The sequence below is a fragment of the Pelodiscus sinensis genome, chromosome 5, assembly GCF_052426305.1.
Source record: "Pelodiscus sinensis isolate ZL-2025 chromosome 5, ASM5242630v1, whole genome shotgun sequence".
Taxonomy (NCBI): Eukaryota; Metazoa; Chordata; order Testudines; family Trionychidae; genus Pelodiscus; species Pelodiscus sinensis.
Window position 1 is genome coordinate 78,989,826 of NC_143056.1, and position 12,599 is coordinate 79,002,424.

Genomic DNA, 12,599 nt, shown 5'->3' on the forward strand with positions numbered 1-12,599 from the left:
CCTGACCCCCAGAAGGGGTGAGACCTCAGGCAGAAAGGGCAGGATTGGGGCTAGTTTCCCCCAGCTAGCCCTTCCCTGTGGCTTCTATGCTGGATGCACCAATAGGGGCTCTGATGAAGATTTAAAGGGCCTAGTGCTCTAGCCAATGCCAAGGTACAGCGATGGTGGCCAGGAGCGCTGGGCCTTTTTAAAATAACTGAGCCCCTGGACAGCTGCACCTTTTAGCTCCCCTCCTTCCCCGCCCTATCAGTGGTCCTGACTGAAAATGTCACACACAGAAGAACCTCTCTATGGAGAGAAATCTTTTTGAATAATACTATCCAGCACAGAATTTTTTATTTTTCCTTACTCTTTTTTCAGCCCAGTGAATGGTATATCATCTCTGTATTACTTTCTGTCTTTAGGTGAATGATGAAGGGTCCTCAAGGGTCTGTTTTGGGACCCGTACTATTCAATATCTTCATCAATGATGTAGATATTGGGATAGAGAGTACGCTTATTAAGTTTGCAGATGATACCAAACTGGGTGGGGTTGCGACTTCTTTGGAGGATAGGGACATAATTCAAAATGACCTTAGCAAGTTAGAGAAATGGTCAGAGGTAAACAGGATGAGGTTTAATAAAGAGAAATGCAAAGTGCTCCACTTAGGAAGGAACAATCAGTTCCATACATACAAGATGGGAAGCGACTGTCTAGGAAGGAGCATGGCGGAAAGGTATCTAGGGGTCATAGTGGACCACAAGTTGAATATGAGTCAACAGTGTGATGCTGTTGCAAAAAAAGCAAATATGATTCTAGGTTGTATCAACAGGTGTGTTGTAAGCAAAACTCGTGAAGTCATTCTGCCGCTCTATTCTGCACTAGTTAGGCCTCAGCTGGAGTACTGTGTCCAGTTCTGGGCGCCACATTTCAAGAAAGATGTGGAGAAATTGGAAAGGGTACAGAGAAGAGCAACAAGAATGATTAAAGGTCTAGAGAATATGACCTATGAAGCCAGGCTTCATGAACTGGGCTTGTTTAGTTTGGAAAAAAGAAGATTAAGGGGGGACATGATAGCGGTTTTCAAATATCTAAAAGGGTGTCACAAGGAGGAAGGCGAAAATTTGTTCCTCTTGGTTTCTGAGGACAGGACAAGGAGTAATGGGCTTAAAGTGCAGCAGGGGAGGTTTAGATTGGACATTAGGAAAAAATTCCTAACTGTCAGGGTGGTCAAAAATTGGAATAAATTGCCAAGGGAGGTGGTGGAATCTCCCTGTCTGGAGATATTTAAGAACAGGTTAGATAGACATCTGTCAGGGATGGTGTAGACGGAGCTTGATCCTGCCTTGAGGGTGGGGGGCTGGACTCGATGATCTCTCGAGGTCCCTTCCAGTCCTATTATTCTATGATTCTATGAAGGACACATTTCTTTCTACCTAATGTAGTTACTTATATGACTCCATATCAATATAGAATTTGAACATTTTGCAATCATGATTGTTTTTGATCCTCACAATACCCTTGTGAAATACCAGAGTGCTATTATCCCTAGGAAGCCTAGTCCGAACTACCTAGTCTGTGCCGCGTGTAGCCGCGCGTGTAGCTGCGCATGTAGCCGCGCGACACGGGGTTCGAACGAGCCGGGATTTAAAAATGGCGGCACCCGGCTTATGCAAATGAAGCCCGGGAAATTCAAATCCCGGGCTTCATTTGCAAGTGCGGTATGCCTACATTACCCTCCTAGTTCGAACTAGGAGGGTAGTGTAGACATACCCTCAGTGAAATATGCGGGCAGGACGGAGGAAGGGAGAAATAGGAACTTGAACCCAGATCTCTCAAGTCCTAAATCAGCATCCTATCCTTTGAAGCGTACAACCTGTATGCTAAAGTTTCCTTTCATCACAGCCACGGCCATAATGCTTTACAAAGTATACTTGATCTCCTGGAATTACTTCATCTCTGACTGAAATGCAGACAACTCTGGAGGAAACATACACTGCAATTCCATACTACACTTTACAAAATATAGAACACAATAACCAATTGAAACTGTAAGGGTGGGAAAGGCTAATAAGGAAAAGCTAATTAGCCAAAATGAAATTAGTCAGGTCATGGGAGTTAATATTCCTAACTCCTACACGAAAACCCCAAGGAGATTTCACAATGACAAGAAGTGAGAGTGATGGGTTACATCACAGAGGTCCCCTTGGGACTGTCACCCAGTGTGCTGATCATGCCACTGAGTCCATCTGCCTATCCTCTGGGACACCCCACCAACAGTCTGTCCTACTGGGCTAGATGCTATGGTCTCCCCCAGCAACATGTATGCTGAACCAACTCAGCTCTGGAAGGGCTTAACTATAGAATAGTAACTATAGGGACTTGATAGCACACAGGAACATGACCCCCAAAAGAGATCAAAACCTCAAGCAAATAAATCTTACTCTGAATAAAAGTTCTACAAAGCGAAATCTCATAAGATGTTCACTTATTAATGAAAGAGAGATGCACAGCTGTGACTCCCCGTACATAACAATTATTTACACTGGGCTTGATAAACAAAAAATGTTTGTATTAAATATAAAAAGTAGGATTTAAGTGAATGCAAGTGAAAACAGATACTGTAGATCAAAGTGAGTTACTAAGCTGAAATAAACAAAACACACCAAGTAAGCTTAATACACTAAGAAACTTGTTACATGAAAATTCTTATCCTAACAGTAGTTCTAATAATCTTTTTAACAAGCTAGGCAGCCTTCTAGCTTGGGCCCGATCATTCCACCATTCAGTCTTAGATGTTTTCAGTGGGCATCTTGGATGGTAAGTGAGGGTCTCCAGGTGTCTGGAAATTTCCTGTTGTTTTGTTTCCCACCTTTATATCCAATTTACCTCAAACCATTTCTCTAGTTTGTCCCAATCATTTTGAATTGTGACCTTATCCTCTAAAGCACTTGCTACCACTCCCAGCTTGGTATCATCTGCAAATGTAATAATCATACTCTCTATACCATCATCTAAATCATTGATGAAGATATTGAACAGAACCGGTCCCAAAACAGACCCCTGCGGAACCCCAATTGTCATGCCCATCCAGTATGATTGTTAACTGTTAATAACTACTCTCTGAGAATGGTTATTCAGCCATTTTTGCACCAATCTTTTAGTAGCCCCATCTAGGTTGTATTTCCCAAATTTATTGATAAGAAGGTCATGTTAGACCATATCAAATGCTTTACTAAAGTCTAGGTATACCACATCCACCACTTCTCCCTAATTCACAAGCTTGGTGTCCTATCAAAGAAAGCTATCAGATTGGTTTGACATGATTTGTTCTTTACAAATCCATGTTGGCTGTTAGCTATCACCTTATTTTCTTCCAAATGTTTGCGATTAATTTCTTAATTACTTACTCCATTATCTTTCCTAGCACAGAAGTGAAACTGACTGGTCTGTAGTTCCCTGGGCTATCCTTATTTCCCTTTTTATAGATGGGCACTATCTTTGCCCTTTTCCAGTCTTCTGGTATCTCTCCCAACTTCCATGACTTTTCAAAGATGATAGCTAAGGGCTCAGATACCTCCTCTATCAGCTCCTTGAGTATTCTAAGATGCATTTCATCAGGCCCTGGTGACTTGGAGACATCTAAAGTAATTTTAACTTTTTTTTTATTCTAACTTCTAAACCTACCCATTTCCACTAGCATTCACTATGGGTATGTCTACACTATCACCCTAGTTCCAACTAGGGTGGTTAATGTAGGCATTCGAAGATGCAAACGAAGCCCGGGATTTAATATCCCAGGCTTCATTTGCATCTTGCCAGGCGCCACTATTTTTAAAGCCCCGGTAGTTCGGACTCTGTGCCTGTGGCTACACGCGGCATGGAGTAGGTAGTTCGAATTAGGCTTTCTAATTCGAACTACCGTTACACCTCGGTCCATGAATTAGAAAGCCTAATTCGAACTACCTACTCCGTGCCGCGTATAGCCTGGCAAGATGCAAATGAAGCCCAGGATATTTAAATCCCGGGCTTCATTTGCAACTTCGAATGCCTACATTAACCACCCTAGTTCTAACTAGGGTGGTAGTGTAGACATACCCTATAGTAGTAGGCATTCCATCACCATCAATCTTATTGACAAAAACTGAAACAAAAAAGTCATTAAGCACCGCTGCCATTTCTAAATTTCCTGTTATTGTTTCTCCCTCTTCACTGAGCAATTGGCCTTGGTTTTCCTCTTCTTCTAATATATTTGTAGAATGTCTTCTTGTTACCCTTCATGTATCTAGCTAGATTGAGCTTGTTTTGTGCCTTCGCCTTTCTAATCTTGCCCCTGAATACTTGTGTTGTTTGTTTATTCACCCTTTGTAACTTGACCTAATTTCCACTTTTTATATGACTTCTTTTTGATTTTCAGACAATGTAAGATCTCCTGGTTAAGACAAAGTGGACTCTCATCATTCTTTCTAGCCTTCCTATGAAGTGGCATGGTTTGCTTTTGGGCCCTTAATAATGTCCCTTTGGAAAACTGCCAGCTATCTTCAGTTGTTTTTCCTCTTAGACTATGTCTACACTACAGAGTTCTGTCAGAAAAATAGCCATTTTTCTGACAAAATCTGAGTTATGTCCACACTGCAATCACAATCTTTTTTAAAAAATTGAAAGAACAGAGGGTTTTTTCTGGCATCGGTAACCCTCTTTCTACGAGGAAGAAGCCTTTTTCTGAAAGAGCTCTTTTGGAAAAAGGCATTTGTGGATAGGGAAGAGGGAGTTCTTTCAAAAGAAAAGGGAAGAGGAAAAAGCACAGGTGCCCTGATGGCCACTCCGTCCATAGTAATCACAGCTTAACTGCGAGATCATCCATTCAGTGTGGACATTGTCGAAAAAGCAGATCGCTTTTTCAATGTGCTTGTGTATGTGGGCATGCTCTTTCGGAAGAAGTTTTTTTGGAAGACCTCTGCAGTCTAGACATAGCCTAAGTCTTGCTTCTCATGGACCTTACCTACCAATCCTCTGAGTTTACTAAAATCTGCCTTCCTGAAATCCATTATCTCTGTTTGCTGTTCTCCTTTCTACCATTCCTTCTGTCAACTCACAGGGCTATGGACAAACAGGATTATGGATTTGCTTCAACACAGAGTCAGCTAGAGTTAGTTTGTTTTATTAGTCTCACTACATCACTGCTATACGGAGTTAATGTTGCTGAATTGTTATACAGATATTACAGAGTACACATCAGCAAGTGTTACAGAGCAATGCATATAAGAGTAAAAGGCACTTGGCATGCTTATGTCCCTTCTACCGCAGGGAGTCCCATCCCTGATCCTCGCTTCAATGGCTGAAGTCGACATGGCTCCAACTGCGGGAGAAGGGAATTAAGGGCAACCTCCAAGGTCTAGGTCCCTGGTGAAACTTACTAGGCATGTGGACTCCCCACACTATTTCTATCACAATTTTTTACCACGTGTGCACGTACTGGCTCTATGCCGCTCTCAGCATTCTTCTGATAACCTGGAAGAGTCAACAGACCAGACCAGTTCTTAAGATCAGCAACAGTAGGAACACTAGATTAGTGGCTTTACGAAGTATTTGTCTATGGCTGCCATAGACAAATACTTCAGGAAGCCACTAATCTAGTGAGGTGGTAAAGTTTGTGGATGATACCAAACTGTTTAGGATAGTCAAGACAGAAGCAGACTGTGAGGGACTCCAAAAAGATCTCACCAAACTGAGTGATTGGGCAACAAAATGGCAAATGAAATTTAACGTGGATAAGTGTAAAGTAATGCACATCGGAAAAAATACCCCCAACTATACGTACAGTATGATGGGGTCTAATTTGGCTATGACAAATCAGGAAAGAGATCTTGGAGTTATAGTGGATAGTTCTCTGAAAACTTCCACACAGTGTGCAGCTGTGGTCAAAAAGGCAAATAGGATGCTAGGAATTATAAGAAAGGGATAGAAAATAAGACACAGAATATCTTACTGCCTCTGTATACAACTATGGTACGCCCATATCTTGAATACTGTGTACAGATGTGGTGTCCTCACCTCAAATAAGATAATTTGGCCTTGGAAAGAGTTCAGAAAAGGGCAACTAAAATGATTAGGGGTTTGGAACAGGTCCCATATGAAGAGAGGTTAAAGAGACTGGGACTTTTCAGTTTAGAAAAGAGGAGACTGAGGGGGGATATGATAGAGGTATATAAAATCATGAGTGGTGTGGAGAGGGCAGATAAAGAAAAGTTATTTATTAGTTCCCATAACAGAAGAACTAGGACACCAAATGAAATTAATGGGTAGCAAGTTTAAAACTAATAAAAGAAAGTTCTTCTTCACACAGCGTGTAGTCAACCTGTGGAACTCCTTGCCAGAGGAGGCTGTGAAGGCTAGGACTATAACAGAGTTTAAAGAGAAGCTAGATAATTTCATGGAGGTTAGGTCCATAAAGGCAATTAGCCAGGGGATAGAAATGGTGTTCCTGGCCTCTGTTTGTCAGAGGCTGGAAAATGATGGCAGGAGACAAATCGCTTGATCACTGTCTTTGGTCCACCCACTCTGGGGTACCTGGTGCTGGCCACTGTTGGCAGACAGGCTACTGGGCTAGATGGACCTTTGGTCTGACCCAGTACGGCCGTTCTTATGTTCTTATAGCTCCTGCTTTGTTTCCAGCCTTGCCTTGTTCCAAGTAACCTGGCCCTGACCCCCAGCTCCCCTTCTTTATTTTGGTTCTGACCCTTGGTTCTGGCATGTGACTCCTGTTCTAAATCTGGACTCCAATTCCTGGCTACCAACTCTTGTTCTGACCAACAGGCACAACAGTCTACATTCCAGTCATGTGAACCAGCTTACTGAAGAAATGGTCTTTCTTACCAGAGGCTTACTTATCAAGTGCCCGAGCTGAATAAGGAAACTGGCTGATCTTCCACTCTCAGTTCTGAGCTTGGGAAAACGTAACAGAGTTTTGAGGGTCTGACACTTTCTGGAGTCTGATCTCTGGTAAGCTTTGCAGCATGTGTGTAGGTTCTCTTATTTTTAATGTTTTTTTCTATGTAAGGCGTCTACCTTAACAATAAATATGCTTGCTCGGAAAGGGGTATATGGTAACTTGCAATTGCAGACCATTATATTGTTCATAGCCCCTCAAAAGAAAGCCAAGCATAAATGCTGTCTTAGCTAAACAGCCTGTCTTCCTGAGAGCTTCACATATAGTAGGTTGGGAACTATGCATCCTGGAGGGAAGTCATTCAGGAGGGAGAGAGACGCAAGTATCTTCTCAAGAGTGATGATGGCTGAAGAATTGGGAAGCTAGAGTTGGATAGACCACAGAAGGGAAATAAAGGTTCAATTAATCCAAAATGGTGATAGTTACTTTTGGATGACTACCTGGTAACTCACTTGATGGGTCTCAGCATTGCTCCTAATAAACATGGGTGAGCAGTGCACACATCACACCACTATCATTAATATGCAGAACTGTTATTGGTAGTCATAGGAGAGAAATTAAAGATGGAAAGGCCATACACTCCGTTTTCCTCTTTCTTAGGAGGTGTTCCTCTAACTTCTGATGGAACTAGACTAGAAAAGGGCAACTAGGAAAAAAAACACCAAATATTTCCATGGAGTAAATTCTCTTTAAAATACATACAATAAAACAAATCGTATTACAACAATCACACATCGTTCTACAACAACAATTCCGAAGTGCAGTGAAGACAGAAATCCATTTGAAGATAGTGATTGACAGAGCAGAAAGATAATTCAAATGAAATAAAACTTTATGATATAAACCAGTTTCAAGAAAGGGCTGAAGAATAATGTATCATTTGGTTTGTTTTTAGATTGCTCCATTAATAAATAAGACATTTTTTAAAAAAAGTTCAGAGTAATTCATCATATTCAGGAGTCAGATTCTCACATGGTAGTGTAGTGAATATGATTACCACTAAGCTAGGACAACAGATTCAATTCCAGTGAAGCCTGAACCAAACTTTTGCCTGATATCTGAAGGGAATATTCTGGAATGTTCTCAAACCAGTTCGGCTTTTTTTTTTTTAAACTGGACTCAGGGAGTGGATGTGCAGAGATTCTATGAGAAAGCCTGCATATATGTAAGCATCAGCCCTCGTGTGGTATATATAAGAAATAGGGCTTTTCTGAAAACAAACTTCTTAAGTTTCCTCATTACATTCTCACCTCCAATACCACCCACCTCCTTTTCTTCAGAGACTATAATGCCTTTTTATTTTGCGGTGAACTCCATTCAAAAGTCATTCCTTTTTTGACATGGGGCCCTCAAGGTTCCCTCTTTTGATATCAGCCCCATGTATTAGTCTGGATCCCAGGACTATCAGTCCATCACCAGTCTATCTCCAGATTACTCCTTTTCAAGCACAAAACTCAGAAATGATATTCTCTTATTTAACCTCAGTTATTGGGCATCCCCTTTAAAAGGCTGTGTGAGACAATACATCTTTACTGTCTACTCCTTGACTTACAACTAACTGTACATATGAAAGGTCTGGCTCAACTGGAAATTAAAGTTCTGGGATTTTGTTGGAAAACTTTCACAGTTTCAAAGAGTTTGCAAAATGGAATTGTCAAAGGTCAGGTTTTCAATTCAGGTCTCCCTGTGAGTGTAAGCAAGTGGATAGTCTGCCAGCACCCTCAGAAACCTTCCTGTCAAAAATGTCATTGTAATCGATAAGTCATCACAAACATTTGGCTTCCACAAAACAGCATTTCTGGACCAAACAAACTAGCATTTAGTTGAAAATGTGCCCACCACTTCTCATGGGAATCTCAGGCACAATGTTAATTGTTTGTTCAGCGGGACCTAGGACTGAATGGGTACATAGAGAAAATTCTCTTTTTATCCTTGGGCTTCCTCCAACTTTTTGGATGATGGACTAAGATCACCAGCTGATTTCACATATACCAGTCTTCAGGCAATAATGATACGCATTCACTACCACTGAATGGTTACATTCAGTGTCACCATCTTCCATTAACAAATCTCTTAAATAACCTCGTCTATTAATCTAAAACATTTTTATAATCCACTACTTCATTTCTTCTAATTACTTTGTTTCATTTTATTACCTCTCTCAATGAATAGGACACTTAAAAAAAACCCTTCTCAACTCAGCATTGGGCATGCACTTCCCAAGTAATGGTGATGATTTGGACTCATTATTACAGTTCCCTGAATCCAGATGAAGTCATCGTAGCCTTTGAATATGATTCAACAGAAATCAAACACCCAGGATGTTGGGTCCAGTTTCGCAATTGTGTCTCAAGAATTGAGCTTAAATAGCAGTTTATTAATATAAACTGGCAGAAGGCAGCTAGAGATTCTACACCAGCACGTGCACATTAGAAACTAATTTGCCCACTGAGGTAATAGCAGCCCTCTTGAATAATGCTTAGGTACTCATGATGTAGTTGTACGTATCTGCACTGGAATAAGCAGGAACGGTTCTTCAAGAGTGTTTGATCAATTTCTGGCAGGTATCTTTTCTCAAGACAGTCAGGCCCAGAACCTAAATCAGTCTAAGTACATAAGTACCTGTCTGAGCAAGGGTCTTTTGAGGCATCCTTTTTTGTCTCAGTAAGACAGCCTGAAGCCAAAGTTAGCTTGCCAAATAGGCTCTGACAAAGTGCCAAGGAAAGGAAGGGTGTTTGTTTGCTTGCTCACTGACATGCAGGATCTTCTCCTGCATCTGTAGAATATGGAACAAGCCTAATAGTTACTGACTCAAGCTGTATTTCCCTCTTTGGTGCTCAGACTCCCACAGAGCCCTGTTGCAATGTTATCTAAGTGATGGTGAAATTAAATGCTTAAACAGAGAAGATTAAATCAAGTTACATTAAACTGATTTCCAAAATGTAGCATTTGTTGGTCACTGATATTAGAGGGCAGAAGGGAAATCAGAAAAGCTACCAGGTCTGGTGGTTCGCACAGAGAACTGGAAGACAGGAGAGCTGAGTTGTATTCTCAGCTCTGCCACTCACTGTGTGAGACCTTGGGCAAGTTTCAAATTAATCTGTGCCTCAGTTTGGCCATCTTCAGCACAAGACAATATGTTAGCTTGATTCATCGGAGATGTTCTGAGGTTTCACTCAGGTTGTTGAATGTTTTGACATCTTTGGGGTAGAAAATCCTATTGGAACAGCATTAGTAGTCTGATTAAAGAGTCAAGTGCAATCAAGCAATCTATCTATCTTTCTAATACAGAGCAGAAGATACATGGCTGCATTCTCATCTCAGGGCCAAAGAACTCTTGGTTCAAAGTGCCAGACAAATATGTGGGCACAAGAAAAGAGTTCGCATTGAAACAGTGTGTGACATCACAGGACTGCCAAAATCCTAAAAATGCAAAAAAGTCCAAGAAAGGGAGAGGAGAGCAGATATTAAAAATCTCTTTTGTCTGTATTCTCATTCAAGCCCAGATCATTTACAGAATTTCTTGGAAGGTCTCTCCATTTTCCTTTGTAGCTCCAATCATAGTCATTGAATTTTACTGCTAAGCATACATTTTCAACAAGCATTAACACTTGTTTTGTACACTGTAAAAAATGTATAGCCTGAGAAATATATTTTCCTTCCTGCAAACAGACATATACATACACATGTATATCACACACACAAATAGTTGGATGGATATATATGGATCTATAAACTACGTACACTTAGAATTAAAAGTGCAAGTGTTTAGAAATATATTTTACTTTCAACAACAAATGTTCTTTGGCATTTGAGCTTAAATAACTTGACAGTGTCCTTTTCAATCTTGTTTGCCTGCTGCTGGAAAGAACATGCATTGCTATTTGTAACATGCAGGTCTGCAGCTGTGGTGCTATACAAATGCCATCTCAGCCCCAGAGATATTAAGCTATATACTAAATACTGGCTTTATTTGAAAAGTGTCAGACAAAATGCCAGAAGTCACTCTAAGTCTGAAGAGCCATTAGTTTCTGTATGTACTTCTGAAAATCATGTCATTCAAAAAGAAGTTCCTACAGGAAAAAAAGAGACTATGAAAAAGCATAAGGCACTGTGGCTATGTTTACTCTGCAGGCTTCTTGCACAAAAACTTTTTGCACAAGAACTCAAAATTCTTGCGCAAGAGTGTATCCACACTGCCATATGCTTTTGCACAAGAGATGTGCTTTGCGCGAGAATGTCCATGGTAGTGTGGATGCTCTCTTGTGCACACTGCCATGAGCAAGAGAGTTCTGATGGCCATTTTATCCATAGGGGTTTCTTGTGCAAGAAATTCTTGTTCCCGTCCACACTAGCCTTTTTGCGCAAGAGCTCTTGTGCAAAAAGGCTTATTCCTTATGGGCAGAGAAATAACTCTTGCACAAAAAGCCCTCTCTTCTGATGATCTACTTGTGCAAGAATGGTCATTCTTGCACAAGAAGCCTGAAATGTAGACATAGCCTATAAGTTTACACTGTTGTAACTACATTGCTCAGGGATATGAACTATCCATAGCTCTGAGTGATGCAGTTATGCTGACCTAAGCCCCCAGTTACACAGCCCTATATGGACTTGTCCCATCAACAAAGATACTGCCTCTCATGGAGGTGGATTAACTCTCCCATCAACATAATAGAGTCTTCATTGACTGTATTGATTTCATTGACATAGCTGCACTGAAGCAGCATTTCAAGAATAGACCTGCCCTAAGAAAGAAAGCAAAAGGATGTGAAAGATACTTGGAGAATACCTTACACAAAAGCCCTGGTATTTCTCTCTCTAAATCATTCTCTTACAAAAAAATGGCCAAGTCAGTAATTGTAAAAGGAGAAGGAATGCAACACTCCTCTTAATGTTGAGTTGCTAAGGTTTCCTGCTAAGTGATAACAAGTGTCTTTGACTGCTTTCAATCACCCAAAATAGGACCTTCCCCCCAACATCCCACTCCTCCTATGGGTGCCTGTCTATCTGGCACCTTGCATTTCTTGAAGTCCCAGTGCAGAGCAAGGTCCATCAAGATAATCCAACATGTTTTGTCTTTCAAAAAAAAGGGAGTCAGAGCCTCAGCTGGTGCAACTTGGCATAGCTCTGTTGATGTCAACAAAGTTATGCCAGGTTCAAAGAAATTTAAGTGAGACTAGTTCCATATTTTCTGAGAAATCCTCCTCCCAAAAGGTAATAAACTATGCCCTTGATACTCCAGTATCTTTTGCAGTCTTACATGAGCTGCTGTCTTTGGTTTTGTTCAGTCTAGCCATAAACCCAGGGTCTCAAACTCACAACCTACAAGCCATCTTTGGGCCAGACATATTCCCATTCTGGCCCAGGAGACACAGTGGCCTGAGGCTGTGTCCCCAGACCAATCCACCAAGCCTTACCCCTGCCTGCCACTTCCCCGCCCTCTTCCCCCAAGGCAAACTTTCCCATGAGAGATGCAGCCTCCAGGATTATTGGGGAGGGGGCAGGGCATGGGGGAGCAGGAGCAAACAGGCCTCCCACTACCCCCTGCAGTGATGGGAGCCTTTGTGAAGTGCAGCAAGTGTGCAGACGGAGTGCACCACAGTTCCCTGTGGCTCCCAGCACGATGGATAACTTGCTGCCTCATGCCAGCTCCTCCCTCACCCTCAGCAA